Source organism: Salvelinus namaycush, chromosome 19, assembly GCF_016432855.1.
Source record: "Salvelinus namaycush isolate Seneca chromosome 19, SaNama_1.0, whole genome shotgun sequence".
Classification (NCBI taxonomy): domain Eukaryota; kingdom Metazoa; phylum Chordata; class Actinopteri; order Salmoniformes; family Salmonidae; genus Salvelinus; species Salvelinus namaycush.
In genome coordinates this window covers 10,819,188-10,832,716 of record NC_052325.1, presented here as the reverse complement: position 1 = coordinate 10,832,716, position 13,529 = coordinate 10,819,188, and the positions used below count along the sequence as shown (strand labels likewise).

The 13,529-nt window shown below is 42.4% G+C and overlaps 1 protein-coding gene across 1 annotated transcript in view; it reads left to right on the top strand.

Moving 5' to 3' along the window:
* LOC120063686 (contactin-associated protein-like 5) overlaps positions 1–13,529 on the top strand; it is a 191,697-nt gene that overhangs the window by 52,358 nt on the left and 125,810 nt on the right. The gene's annotated exons all lie outside the window — the stretch shown is intronic.

Here is a 13,529-nt window from a genome sequence, read left to right as displayed (position 1 = left end):
GTCCTGTTCCATGTCCGTTCTTAATGAAATGTTCACTCTCCGTACCTGCTTCTCATCATCAGCGTCGGTTCTTACACATTTAGATCTTCTTGAGTTGTAGCCTACAGTTTCATAGTAGCCAACAGTGTTGTTTTGAATTATGTACAATGAGTGAGTTTTGAAGCAGATGGTTTTAACAAACTGAAGCATAGTCTACCTGTGTTCAGTTTCAATCAAAGCACGTCTTTATCCTAGTGAGGCACGCTGTTGAGTTTAGACCACATGAGATAAACATGTGACAATTCACACAGTCATCCTAAAATCTCATAAGAAATGAGATGGTGTTTTTTGTCTTAGAGTAACGTTATACTATGCTATTATATTCAGTTCTGTTATATGTGATCTCGAACCATTCGCCAGAGTAGCCTGTTCTCTGGAGCAAAGACTGTGTGTGGAGTGGAGGGTCCTTGCATACGTGCAGAGGCTTCGGGACATTTAGCTGTCGGGAGGAAAGGTTCGGAAAAGTCGGTCCGCAGCGAATTCGTTTTATTAAATAGCTAAGTTGCCACAGTCTGAGTAATATACATAGTGGTAGTGGGGGAGATGAGCTGTTTCCAGTTAAATTAGGACATATATGACAAGCTTTCTTAATTTTAGAATTTGTGAAAGATGACGCTATAGGTCAGCTCAGATCATCTTAAGTCATCTCAGGTCATTTTATGTCATCTAAGGTCAGCTCAGGTCATTGTATGTCATCTTAAGTCATCTCGGGTCATTTTATGTCATCTAAGGTCAGCTCAGGTCATTTTATGTTATCTAAGGTCAGCTCAGGTCATTGTATGTCATCTTAAGTCATCTCGGGTCATTTTATGTCATCTAAGGTCAGCTCAGGTCATTTTATGTCATCTAAGGTCAGCTCAGGTCATTTTATGTTATCTAAGGTCAGCTCAGGTCATTTTATGTCATCTAAGGTCAGCTCAGGTCATTTTATGTCATCTAAGGTCAGCTCAGGTCATTTTATGTCATCTAAGGTCAGCTCAGGTCATTTTATGTCATCTAAGGTCAGCTCAGGTCATTTTATGTCATCTAAGGTCAGCTCAGGTCATTTTATGTCATCTAAGGTCAGCTCAGGTCAACTGAGGTCATCTCACCCACGGTTGTGTTTTCTCATTAAGCTGGTGTTTCTCATCTGATAACGTCTAATGATGAATCACTACAAATATAGTGGCCTTAAAATAAATGATCTACTTGCATCAACTTTAGCAATTTGCATGTGTGGACAGTAGGGCTGACCCCAAATGATATTTTGTTTGGTCGATAGGCTGTTGGTCAACCAAGATTTTGTTTTGTATAGAGCAATGGCAAATACATAGACATTTTTATGTCACATGAGACACCTGTCTGATTCATGCTTGTCTCAGTGGACTAATCCTTTAGGGAGGCCTGTCTGAGTGGAATAATCCATTGTAGAGGCCTGTCTGAGTTGACTAATCCATTGTGGAGGCCTGTCTCAGTGGACTAATCCATTGTAGAGGCCTGTCTCAGGGAATAATTAATTAATTTATAAAAAATTTATTTCACCTTTATTTATCCAGGTAAGCTAGTTGAGAACAAGTTTTAATTTACAACTGCGACCAGGCCAAGATAAAGCAAAGCAGTGCGACACAAACAACAACACAGAGTTACACATGGAATAAACTAGCGTACAGTCAATAACACAATAGAAAGAAAGGGAGTCTATATACAGTCGTGGCCAAAAGTTTTGAAAATTACACATATTCATTTTCACAGTCTGCTGCCTCAGTTTGTATGATGGCAATTTGCATATAGTCCAGCATGTTATGAAGAGTGATCAGATGAATTGCAAATAATTGCAAAGTTCCTCTTTGCCTTGCAAATGAACTGAATCCCCAAAAAAACATTTCCACTGCATTTCAGCCCTGCCACAAAAGGACCAGCTGACATCATGTCAGTGATTCTCTCGTTAACACAGGTGTGAGTGTTGACGAGGACAAGGCTGGAGATCACTCTGTCATGCTGATTGAGTTCGAATAACAGACTGGAAGCTTCAAAAGGAGGGTGGTGCTTGGAATCATTGTTCTATTTCTGTCAAACATGGTTACCTGCAAGGAAACACGTGCCGTCATCATTGCTTTGCACAAAAATGGCTTCACAGGCAAGGATATTGCTGCCAGTAAGATTGCACCTAAATCAACAATTTATCGTATCAGCAAGAACTTCAAGGAGAGCGGTTCAATTGTTGTGAAGAAGGCTTCAGGGCGCCCAAGAAAGTCCAGTAAGCGCCAGGACCGTTTCCTAAAGTTGATTCAGCTGTGGGATCAGGGCACCACCAGTACAGAGCTTGCTCAGGAATGGCAGCAGGCAGCTGTGAGTGCATCTGCACGCACAGTGAGGCGAATACTTTTGGAGGATGGCCTGGTGTCAAGAAGGGCAGCAAAGAAGCCACTTCTCTCCTGGAAAAACATCAAGGACAGACTGATATTCTACAGAAGGTAAAGGGATTGGACTGCTGAGGACTGAGGTAAAGTCATTTTCTCTCCGGAAAAAGGTTGTCCGGAGAAGACAAGGTGAGTGCTACCATCAGTCCTGTGTCATGCTAACAGTAAAGCATCCTGAGACCATTCATGTGTGGGGTTGCTTCTCAACCAAGGGATTGGGCTCACTCACAATTTTGCCTAATAACACAGCCATGAATAAAGAATGGTACCAACACATCCTCTGAGAGAATCTTCTCCAAACCAACCAGGAACAGTTTGGTGACAAACAATGCCTTTTCCAGGATGATGGAGCACCTCGTAATAAGGCAAAAGTGATAACTAAGTGGATCGGGGAACAAAACATCAATATTTTGGGTCCATGGCCAGGAAACTCCCCAGACCTTAATCCCATTGAGAACTTGCGGTCAATCCTCAAGAGGAAACAAAAACCCACAAATTCTGACAAACTCCAAAAATTGATTATGCAAGAATGGGCTGGCATCAGTCAGGATGTGGCCCAGAAGTTAATTGACAGCATGCCAGGGCGGATTGCAGAGGTCTTGAAAAAGAAGGGTCAACACTGCAAATATTGACTCTTTGCATCAACTTCATGTAATTGTCAATAAAAGCCTTTGACACTTATGAAATGCTTGTAATTATACTTCAGTATTCCATAGTAACATATGACAAAAATATCTAAAGACACTGAAGCAGCGAACTTTATGGAAATTAATATTTGTACCATTCTCAAAACTTTTGGCCACGACTGTACAGTGTGTGCAAATGGCGTAAGGAGGTAAGGCAATAAATAGGCCATAGTGGCAAAGTAATTACAGTTTAGCAAATTAACACTGGAGTGATAGATGAGCAGATGATGATGTGCAAGTACAAATACTGGTGTGCAAAAGAGCAGAAAAGTAAATAAAAACAATATGGGGATGAGGTAGGTAGATTGGGTGGGCTATTTACAGATGGGCTATGTACAGCTGCAGCGATCGGTTAGCTGATCAGATAGCGGATGGTTAAAGTTAGTGAGCGAAATATAAGTCTCCAGCTTGCAATTCGATCCAGTCATTGGCAGCAGAGAACTGGAAGGAAATGCGGCCAAAGGAGGTGTTGGCTTTGGGGACGACCAGTGAGATATACCTGCTGGAGCGTGTGCTACGGGTGGGTGTTGTTATCGTGACCAGTGAGCTGAGATATGGCGGAGCTTTACCTAGCATAGACTTATAGATGACCTGGAGCCAGTGGGTCTGGCGACGAATATGTAGCGAGGGCCAGCCGACTGGAGCATACAGCTCGCAGTGATGGGTGGTATAAGGGGTTTGGTGACAAAACGGATAGCACTGTGATAGACTGCATCCAGTTTGCTGAGTAGAGTATTGGAAGCTATTTTGTAGATGACATCGCCAATGTCGAGGATCGGTAGGATAGTCAGTTTTACGAGGGTATGTTTGGCGGCGTGAGTGAAGGAGGCTTTGTTGCGAAATAGAATGCCGATTCTGGATTTCATTTTGGATTGGAGATGTTTAATATGAGTCTTGAAGGAGAGTTTACAGTCTAGCCAGACACCTACGTATTTGTAGTTGTCCAAATATTCTAAGTCAGAACCGTCCAGGGTAGTGATGCTGGTCGGGCGGGCGGGTGCGGGCAGCGATCGGTTGAAAAGCATCCATTTGGTTTTACTATCATTTTAGAGCAGTTGGAGGCCACGGAAGGAGTGTTGTATGGCATTGAAGCTCGTTTGGAGGTTAGTTAACACTGTGTCCAAAGAAGGCCCAGATGTATACAGAATGGTGTCTTCTGCGTAGAGGTAGATCAGGGAATCATCCGCAGCAAGAGCAACATCGTTGATATATACAGAGAAAAGAGTCGGCCCGAGAATTGAACCCTGTGGTACCCCCAAAGAGACTGCCACAGGTCCGGACAACAGGCCCTCCAATTTGACACACTTAACTCTGTCTGAGAAGTAGTTGGTGAACCAGGCGAGGCAGTCATTTGAGAAACCAATGCTGTTGAGTCTGCCGACAAGAATAGAGTGATTGACAGAGTCAAAAGCCTTGGCCAGGTCGATGAAGACGGCTGCACAGTACTGTCTTTTATCGGTGGTGGTTATGATATCGTTTAGTACCTTGAGCGTGGCTGAGTTGCACCCGTGACCAGCTCGGAATCCAGATTGCACAGCAGAGAAGGTACGGTGGGATTTGAAATGACCAGTGATCTGTTGATTAACTTGGCTTTCGAAGACTTTAGAGAAGCAGGGCAGGATGTATATTGGTCTACAACAGTTTGGGTCTAGAGTGTCACCCCCTTTGAAGAGGGGATGACCGCGGCAGCTTTCCAAACTTCAGGGGTCTCGGACAATACGAAAAGAGAGTTTGAAAAGACTGGTAATAGGGGTTGCAACAATGGCGGCAGATAGTTTTAGAAAGAGAGGGTCCAGATTGTCTAGCCCAGCTGATTTGTACTGGTCCAGGTTTTGCAGCTCTTTCAGAACATCTCCTATCTGGATTTGGGTGAAGGAGTAGCTGGGGGAGGCTTGGGAAAGTAGCTGCGGGGGGTGCGGAGCTGTTGGCCGGTGTTGGGGTAGCCAGGAGGAAAGCATGGCCAGCCGTAGAGAAATGCTTATTGAAATTCTCAATTATCGTGGATTTATCGGTGGTGACAGTGTTACCTAGCGTCAGTGCAGTGGGCAGCTGGGAAGAGGTGCTCTTATTCTCCATGGATTTTACAGTGTCCCAAAACTTTTTGGAGTTAGAGCTACAGGATGCAAATGTCTGTTTGAAAAAGCTAATCTTTGCTTTCCTGACTGACTGTGTGTATTGGTTCTTGATTTTCCTGAAAAGTTGCGTATCGCGGGGACTATTCGATGCTAGTGCAGTCCGCCACATGATGTGTTTGTGCTAGTCGAGGGCAGTCAGGTCTGGAGTGAACCAAGGGCTATATCTGTTCTTAGCTCTACATTTTTTGAAAGGGGCATGCTTATTTAAGATGGTGAGGAAATTACTTTTAAGGAACGACCAGGCATCCTCGACTGATGGGGTGAAGTCAATATCCTTCCAGATTGAGGGCATCTAGTTTAGATTGTAGGACTGCCGGGGTGTTAAGCATATCCCAGTTTAGGTCACCTAGCAGAACGAACTCTGAAGATAAATGGGGTGCAATCAATTCACATATGGTGTCCAGGGCTCAGCTGGTAGCTGAGGGGGGTCTATAACAGGCGGCAACAGTGAGAGGCTTATTTCTGGAGAGATTCATTTTGAAAATTAGAAGCTCGAACTGTTTGGGCATAGACCTGGAAAGTACGACAGAACTTTGCAGGCTATCTCTGCAGTAGATTGCAACTCCTCCCCTTTTGGCAATTCTATTTTGACGGAAAATGTTGTAGTTGGGGATGGAAATCTCCGAATTTTTGGTGGCCTTCCTAAGCCAGGATTCAGACATGGCAAGGACATCAGGGTTGGCAGAGTCTGCTAAAGCAGTGAGTAAAGCAAACTTAGGTAGGAGGCTTCTGATGTTAATATGCATGAAACCAAGGCTTTTTCGTTTACAGAAGTCAACAAATGGGAGTGCCTGGGGACACGCAGGGCCTGGGTTAACCTCCACATCACCCGAGGAACAGAGGAGGAGTAGGATGAGGGTACGGCTAAAGGCTATCAAAACTGGTCGTCTAGTGCGTTGGGGACAGAGAATAAAAGGAGCAGATTTCTGGGTGTGGTAGAATAGACTCAGGGCATAATGTTCAGACAGGGGTATTGTGGGGTGCGGGTACAGTGGAGGTAAACCCAGGTACGAGTGATGATACGAGAAGTTGCATCTCTGGACGGGCTAGTTATGCTGGGTGAGGTCATCACATGTGTGGTAGGTGGGACAAAGGAGGTTGAGTGGGACTAGGTGCTCCGCAGTAAACTAAGACAATAATAACTATCCTAAACAACAGTGTGCAAGGCATATTGACATTTGAGAGAGACATAAAGAGAGGCATAAAGCAATCACAGGTGTTGATTGGGAGAGCTAGCTAAGGGAACAACGGGTAAAACAACAACAGCTAATCAGCTAAGACAACAACAACAGGTTAAATGGTGATGAATGGGCAGAGAGGGTTGGTTAACTACACACAGGGCCTGAGTTGGGGCCGACAGATAAACAAAAAATAAACAAAATGGAGTACCGTGATTAATGAACAGCCCAGCAGGCATCAGCTATGTAGCCAAGTGATCATAGGGTCCAGTGAACAGCAATAGATGGAACAAGGAAGCCGCAGGGTAGTCGTTACTACGCGGGAGACACAGCGTTTAAAGTTAGCAGGCCGGGGTAAGTAGAAGCGTCTGCTCCAACGTCCGGCGAAGGGCCGGTTGAGGGCACAGCGGATGGAGTTAAGTCGGCGGACCAGTCGTGGTGGTACGGCAGGGCGCTATGTCGATAAATGGTCCAGACCAGATGGCAAAAGAGGTAATTGTAGTTGTAGTAATTTCGTTTGCTAGCCGGGAGATGCGCCTGTCTTGCGGCTAACTGGTGCTATCTTCGGGGCAGGGGCGTTAGCCACTATAGCCACTAAGTAGCAGCGATGATCCGATGTACAGGTCCAGAGCTTACGGCAAGGATCGGGCGGAGTGGTGGATTCTAGCCGTGTTGGGGTAGAGTCCGGAAGGCATCGGCTGATTAGCCGGGTGATCACAGAGTAGGCCGGGGGAGGTGGGGCTGGCTCAGGGCTAGCTTCGGGGCTGGGTCACTCGGTGGCAGCTAGCTAGCTGTGATGATCAGGAGTAATGGTTCAGGGTTTACGGCAAGAATCCGGCGTTGTAGTGGAGAAAACAGTCCGATGCTGGCAAGTATTATCCAGGCTAAAAAAACGGCTGGTGTCTGTGCAGAAGGAAAGGCCGCTAGCAGTGGCTAACAGTGGCTAAATAGCTAGTAGCTAATTAGCTGGCTAGCTTCTGGCTATAGGGATCCGTGTCACATTGGGTGAGGCGGGTTACCGGAAGGTATATTTAATTTAAAAATGGAAAAGAGATTGATTTAAAAAAAATATATATACAAAAAAAGATGAAAAATACAAAAGTACACGAGAGGACAACAAACCACGTCTGCACTGCTACGGCATCTTGGACAATAACAATAACAATAATAATAATAATCCATTGTAGAGGTCTGTCTGAGTGGATTAATCCATTGTGTAGGCCACAGGGATGGCACACCAGTATCATCAGTAGTAGATTTACCATTAATTCCCATAGTTGCTAATCTACGATGTTTGTTTGGTTACGGTAATTTCTGTTAATGCATTCAATACATTATTATTACAGTATTTCCGTTGTTATTGTAGGAGTGGACACGTTGTTTACAGAGTGTACAACCTAGGCTACACTTGTGAGAAAAAAGTTTTGGTTTATTTCATTCCATTTATGAGTTGTCAATTTATTAATTGTCTTTTGTTTGGAGCGCTTCTGTCAATCTTGAGTAAGGACACGCACCTCATTACACATAGAAGTAGGACTAGGCTACCTTGCTTGTCTGCAAATGTAGGCCTATAAATGTTCCCATTTGGGGATCTGATACTATTTCTGAGTGTCTTAACTCACCATCACTGTGGAGCTTCTCAAAGATTTTATTAATCTCCTCAAACAGCAAGTAAGCAAATACTTTTTATTAGATTTTTTACATCCATTGAGAAAGACAATAGTTCCTCAACGTAGCCTATTTAAAAAATATTTCTAGCTCTCTCCCTTTCGATAACCACTCAGCATGCAAGGGGGAAAAATGTAATGCTCTATTCTGGTGGAAAGTCATAAAAAAGGTCTACCTGATTACTTCTTATCCCTTGCGCAAATAGCCTACAGCTGTGTCTGTCTGTCTGGAACTCACTGGCACAGGAATCTCTTTAGGGTCCAGAATATTTTTAACAGTGTTGCAAGTTTGCTAGCACAAGCTTTCGAGCTGGACCAAGTTAGTAGTTGATACGTTGTTTCAAGCTCCTTGCAGACAGGCCATGCATAGCCAATGTGATTTAAATTATATTTATTTAATCAGGATAATTTATAACTGCAGGCTGCAATGTTTTTATTTGTGGGCTTTATGTAGGCTATATTTAGATATTGGCAATGGCAATAGAAGTTACTTTTAGATTTGTATAATTTTCATTCAGATAGAATTGTGGTTAACCACATGATATTCATTTTCAGATATGAAGACTTTATTATAAAATAAATGTCACTGTTCCACGAAAATGTGCATATGAAAATCATAACTGGCATGAAGATCAGTAGAAATGGTATGATAACTTGGCACTCCAAATTGCTTAAAGCATCACACAAGCTCAGTAGCCTGCATATAGTTGATTTTATTCAAACACATATGGCAAATATATATGGCAAAATACACGTTTAACATTTTTCGACCAATCTATCTATTTTTTTTGTCGGGGACAGCCATAGTTGACAGTATCACCACACATAAGATACTGTACATTTCTGAGAATAAAGAAATTACAGAATCACAGTTCAATGTAGCTATAATAGTGTCTCACTAATACCACTGAGTGCGCTCACACTCACACACAAACAAAGCTTTAGAAACATCATCCAAAGCCATTCAGAGAGATGCTTTCTACATGATCAGTAGGCCAGTAAGAAAAATCTATTTGGCAAATGTGATGTCAGAGGTCGTCTTTGGTGATCTTACGGTCTAATCACTCCTATGCTGATGGAACACCACTCGTCCTGTATTGAGTCCTACACATGTACTATAAATAGTTGTGTATCCATTTGCTTTCAAAACTAATGAATTAATGGTATAACTGGCTACAGAGTTAAAATTCCCACAAATTGGTTGTTTTAGAAGATCTAAGCAGAATTAAAGACTTTGTTATTCAATCCAGTAAATTAATTCTAAGTGGTTAAAATGGGCGTTCTACATTCTGATAGTTTTAAACTCAACCAAACTAGGACAAAACTGACAGTGAAGTAGTCCAATTTGTAGAACTTTTCATAAAATTCAACACTGTATCAAAATATCATTACTGTAAAAATACATACCAGTATCGGTATGTGAATCCATACCGCCATTCTGTTATTCAGGATATATCGCCCAGCCCTAACCTCAATGCCTTTGGTGGTGAAAGTTGACATGCATATACTGTTTTATATATAGATTAATGTGCACTTCACAACATAATACTACACATACATGATTTACAGCTTAATACTATACATACATGATTTACAGCTTAATACTTCACATACATGATTTACAGTGTGCTTAGATGTCACCACATAATATTAGCACCATTTATTTGATAATACCTGTGATATTATTCCAGTGTATTTAAATGTGAGTGTGTTGGGTGACATTTCTACAGGAAACAGAGAGGGCTGTAGTGTCGGACGCACCATCTGGGGCTGCAGGTATACATGATTCTCCTCCAATGGGAAACCCTCTCCTTCAGTCTGGTTTTCAATTGGAGGCTAATCAGCCCCAAACCCCTTGTTGCTGACTTCTAGTGAGGGCTAATGATTAAACCTGTGTGGGGTCACTTAGGACCGACACGGATACAGATTGTTTCTCAGCACTGGGGCCATTCAGGTGAGGCAGGATCACCTGGAGTGTCCAATATGAATGGAATTACCACCGTGCAATGATTGTGACTATGGCAATAGAATGGTAAAAATAGAACTTCTCTGACATTTTGTGATATTCCTTCCTCCATCCTATTACAGTTTTTTACAATCACTTTGGCACTAATTTCAGAACCTTGATGTAATTTTTCAAAACTCTAGACACAAAACTCACAACCGATGATCAAAATGCAAATTTTTCAAAACTCATAACACTTTTTCCAATTGCTTGGATACAATACACATCAAGCTAAGATCATTTGCTCAGTGAACTAAAATTTCCTGTTCAATATGACACAACTTAACATCAAAGTATTACCATTTCAAAATGCAATTCACACATTACATCTGAGATGACTGTCTATTCATTTCACTACAATGATTTAACTATCAATTGATAAACTGCTCAAAATGATAAGTAACTGTTGCATTACTCTTAATACAGTTTCATGGAAACTGACGAACAATATTCCATGTTTATATCATGAAAGTTTCAGGATAATGAGATCCATTGACACCAATTACCGTGGCACATGAACCAATTGGACTACATTGTCTATGGATTTAATATTTCATCATCATTCTTTATCAGACACTGTTTCTATGGTCCAATGTACCACTTTTCCAGACCATGTTTTCAGATTTGACATTACTGTACACTCACCGGCAACTTTATTAGGTACACCTATCTAGTACTGGGTAGGGCCCCCTTTTGCCTCCACAACAGCCTGAATTATTCATGGTGTTGTATGTTAAGAGATGCCCTTCTGCACACCACTGTTTTAAACGGCTGTTATTTGAGCATTTGTGGCCTTTCTGTTAGGTTGAATGAGTCTGGATATTCTCCTCTGACCTTCTTACGGCTGAAATCCCGTTAACGGGGTCGAGTTGACAACAGCCAGTGAAAGTGCAGGGCGCCAAATTCAAACAACAGAAATCTCATAATTAAAATTCCTCAAACATACAAGTATTATACACCATTTTAAAGATAAACTTGTTATTAATCCCACCACAGTGTCCGATTTCAAAAAGGCTTTACGACGAAAGCACACCATCTGCTTATGTTAGGTCAGCGCCTAGTCACGGAAAAACACTGCCATTTTCCAGCCAAAGATAGGAGTCACAAAAAGCAGAAATAGAGATAAAATGAATCTCTAACCTTTGATGATCTTCATCAGATGGCACTCATAGGACTTCATGTTACACAATACATGTATGTTTTGTTCGATAAAGTTCATATTTATATCCAAAAATCTCAGTTTACATTGGCGCGTTATGTTCAGTAATGTTTTGCCTCCAAAACATCTGGTGATTTTGCAGAGAGCCACATCAATTTACAGAAATACTCATCATAAATGTTGATGAAAATACAAGTGTTATGCATGGAATTAAAGATATACTTCTCCAAGGAGGAGAGGTCGGAATTTCATTGGCCAGCGGGCAACCATCCAAGTACCTGGACAACTTGGGGCCAACATCAACATGTGTGCGGATATATCAGAATATGTGTGGTAGGACACAGTCCTCATATTGGATCATATAATGCAGCTCTCCTTGTATCCTTCCTTGATGAGCTAAATCAGGTCTGTAGAGCTGATGGCATGACCTATGTCATTGTGTGGGATAATGTCAGGTTCCACCATGCTCAATAGTGCAAGCATGGTTTCAGGCCCATCCACAATTTTCCACCCGTTACTGCCGAAGATTCTTCCTAAGATGTTTGGCTAATGAAAACATCCATTGTGATGTGGATGAGAACCTATGGCCATATCCACAAGACAGGGTTGATGGAAATATAGAAGTACAGTAATCAATCCTTTGTTTTGCTTTTACGGTAAGCCAGGTGAGGAACACTGCAGTTGACGTTTTACTGTAGTTTTTTTCTTTTTTGTAGCTAATTATTTTTGCTTTGATTCAAAGAAACCTATGTTGTGATTTTGTTGTATTTCATCAATAATTTTCAGATTTTGTTCAATGATTCTACTGTTTCTGTAGTATTCTCTGTACTAGTCCTTTTACAGTGATGCATTTATGTGTAGTACCATAATGAAACATGTATCACATATTTTGTACTACAATATTTAATGATTGTACGAACAACTACACAGTGAAACTATCGGTATCTTGTGTGTGGGTGATCTAAATTAATGTTCCTATAGTATTTCATGATAAATGAGTTAATTGAACAAATAGATCTGCACGTGCAAGGTTTCTTTAAAGACATGAATGCACAATGCAATGTTTTGAACATTGGACAGACTGTGTTACAAGTGATGACCGTTTTGATTTTAGTGTCTAGAGTTTTGAAAAATGACTATTAGTGCCAAAGTTAGTGCCAAAGTGATTGTAAAAAAAATTAACTCATGGATATCCGAGGCAGGTCTGAGTTCAGCAAGATCTCACAGCCTTATTTCAGTATTCAGTTTTTGTCAAGGGGGGAGTAGGCCTGTGTGTAACGGCGGTCCTCCTCCTCTTCGACCGAAAAGGAGGAGTATTGAGGGAACCAAGGCGCAGCGAAGTTTGAACACATATTTAACAAAGACACGAACTTGTATAAACTAACAAAACAACAAAACGGTGAAGACAGACCTATACGACGAACTTACATAAAACAATAAGAACGCACGAATAGGACAATTAGACTACACAAACCGAACAAACCGTAACAGTCCCGTATGGTGCAAACAATTACACAGACACGGAAGACAATCACCCACAACGAACACTGTGACAACGCCTACCTAAATATGATTCTTAATTAGAGGAACGCCAAACACCTGCCTCTAATTAAGAGCCATACCAGGCAACCCAAAACCAACACAGAAACAGAAAACATAGAATGCCCACCCAACCTCACGTCCTGACCAACTAACACATACAACAAACTAACAGAAATAGGTCAGGAACGTGACATAACCCCCCCCATAAGGTGCGAACTCCGGGCGCACCAGCACAAAGTCTAGGGGAGGGTCTGGGTGGGCATCTGACCACGGTGGTGGCTCAGGCTCCGGGCGAGGTCCCCACCCCACCATAATCAATCCTAGCCTCCCTCTCCCCCTACAAATGTCCACCCTCAATTTACCCCCACAAAATCCTCTTAGTAACATAAATGACAGGGACAGCACCGGGACAGAGAGATTGATCAAGACAGAGGGATAGCACCAGACAGAGGGATAGATAAGAATAAAGAGGTAGATCAAGATAGAGAGGGAGATCATGATAGAGGGGCAACTCCGGACTGAAAGGCAGCTCCGGACAGAGAGACAGCTCTGGACTGAGGGGCAGTTCTGGGTATATAGCCGTTTCTGGCTGAAGGGCAGCTCATGGCTGACTGACGAATCTGGACGCTCATGGCAGGCTGACGGCTCTCGACGCTCATGGCTGGCTGACGGCTCTCGACGCTCATGGCTGGCTGACGGCTCTCGACGCTCATGGCTGG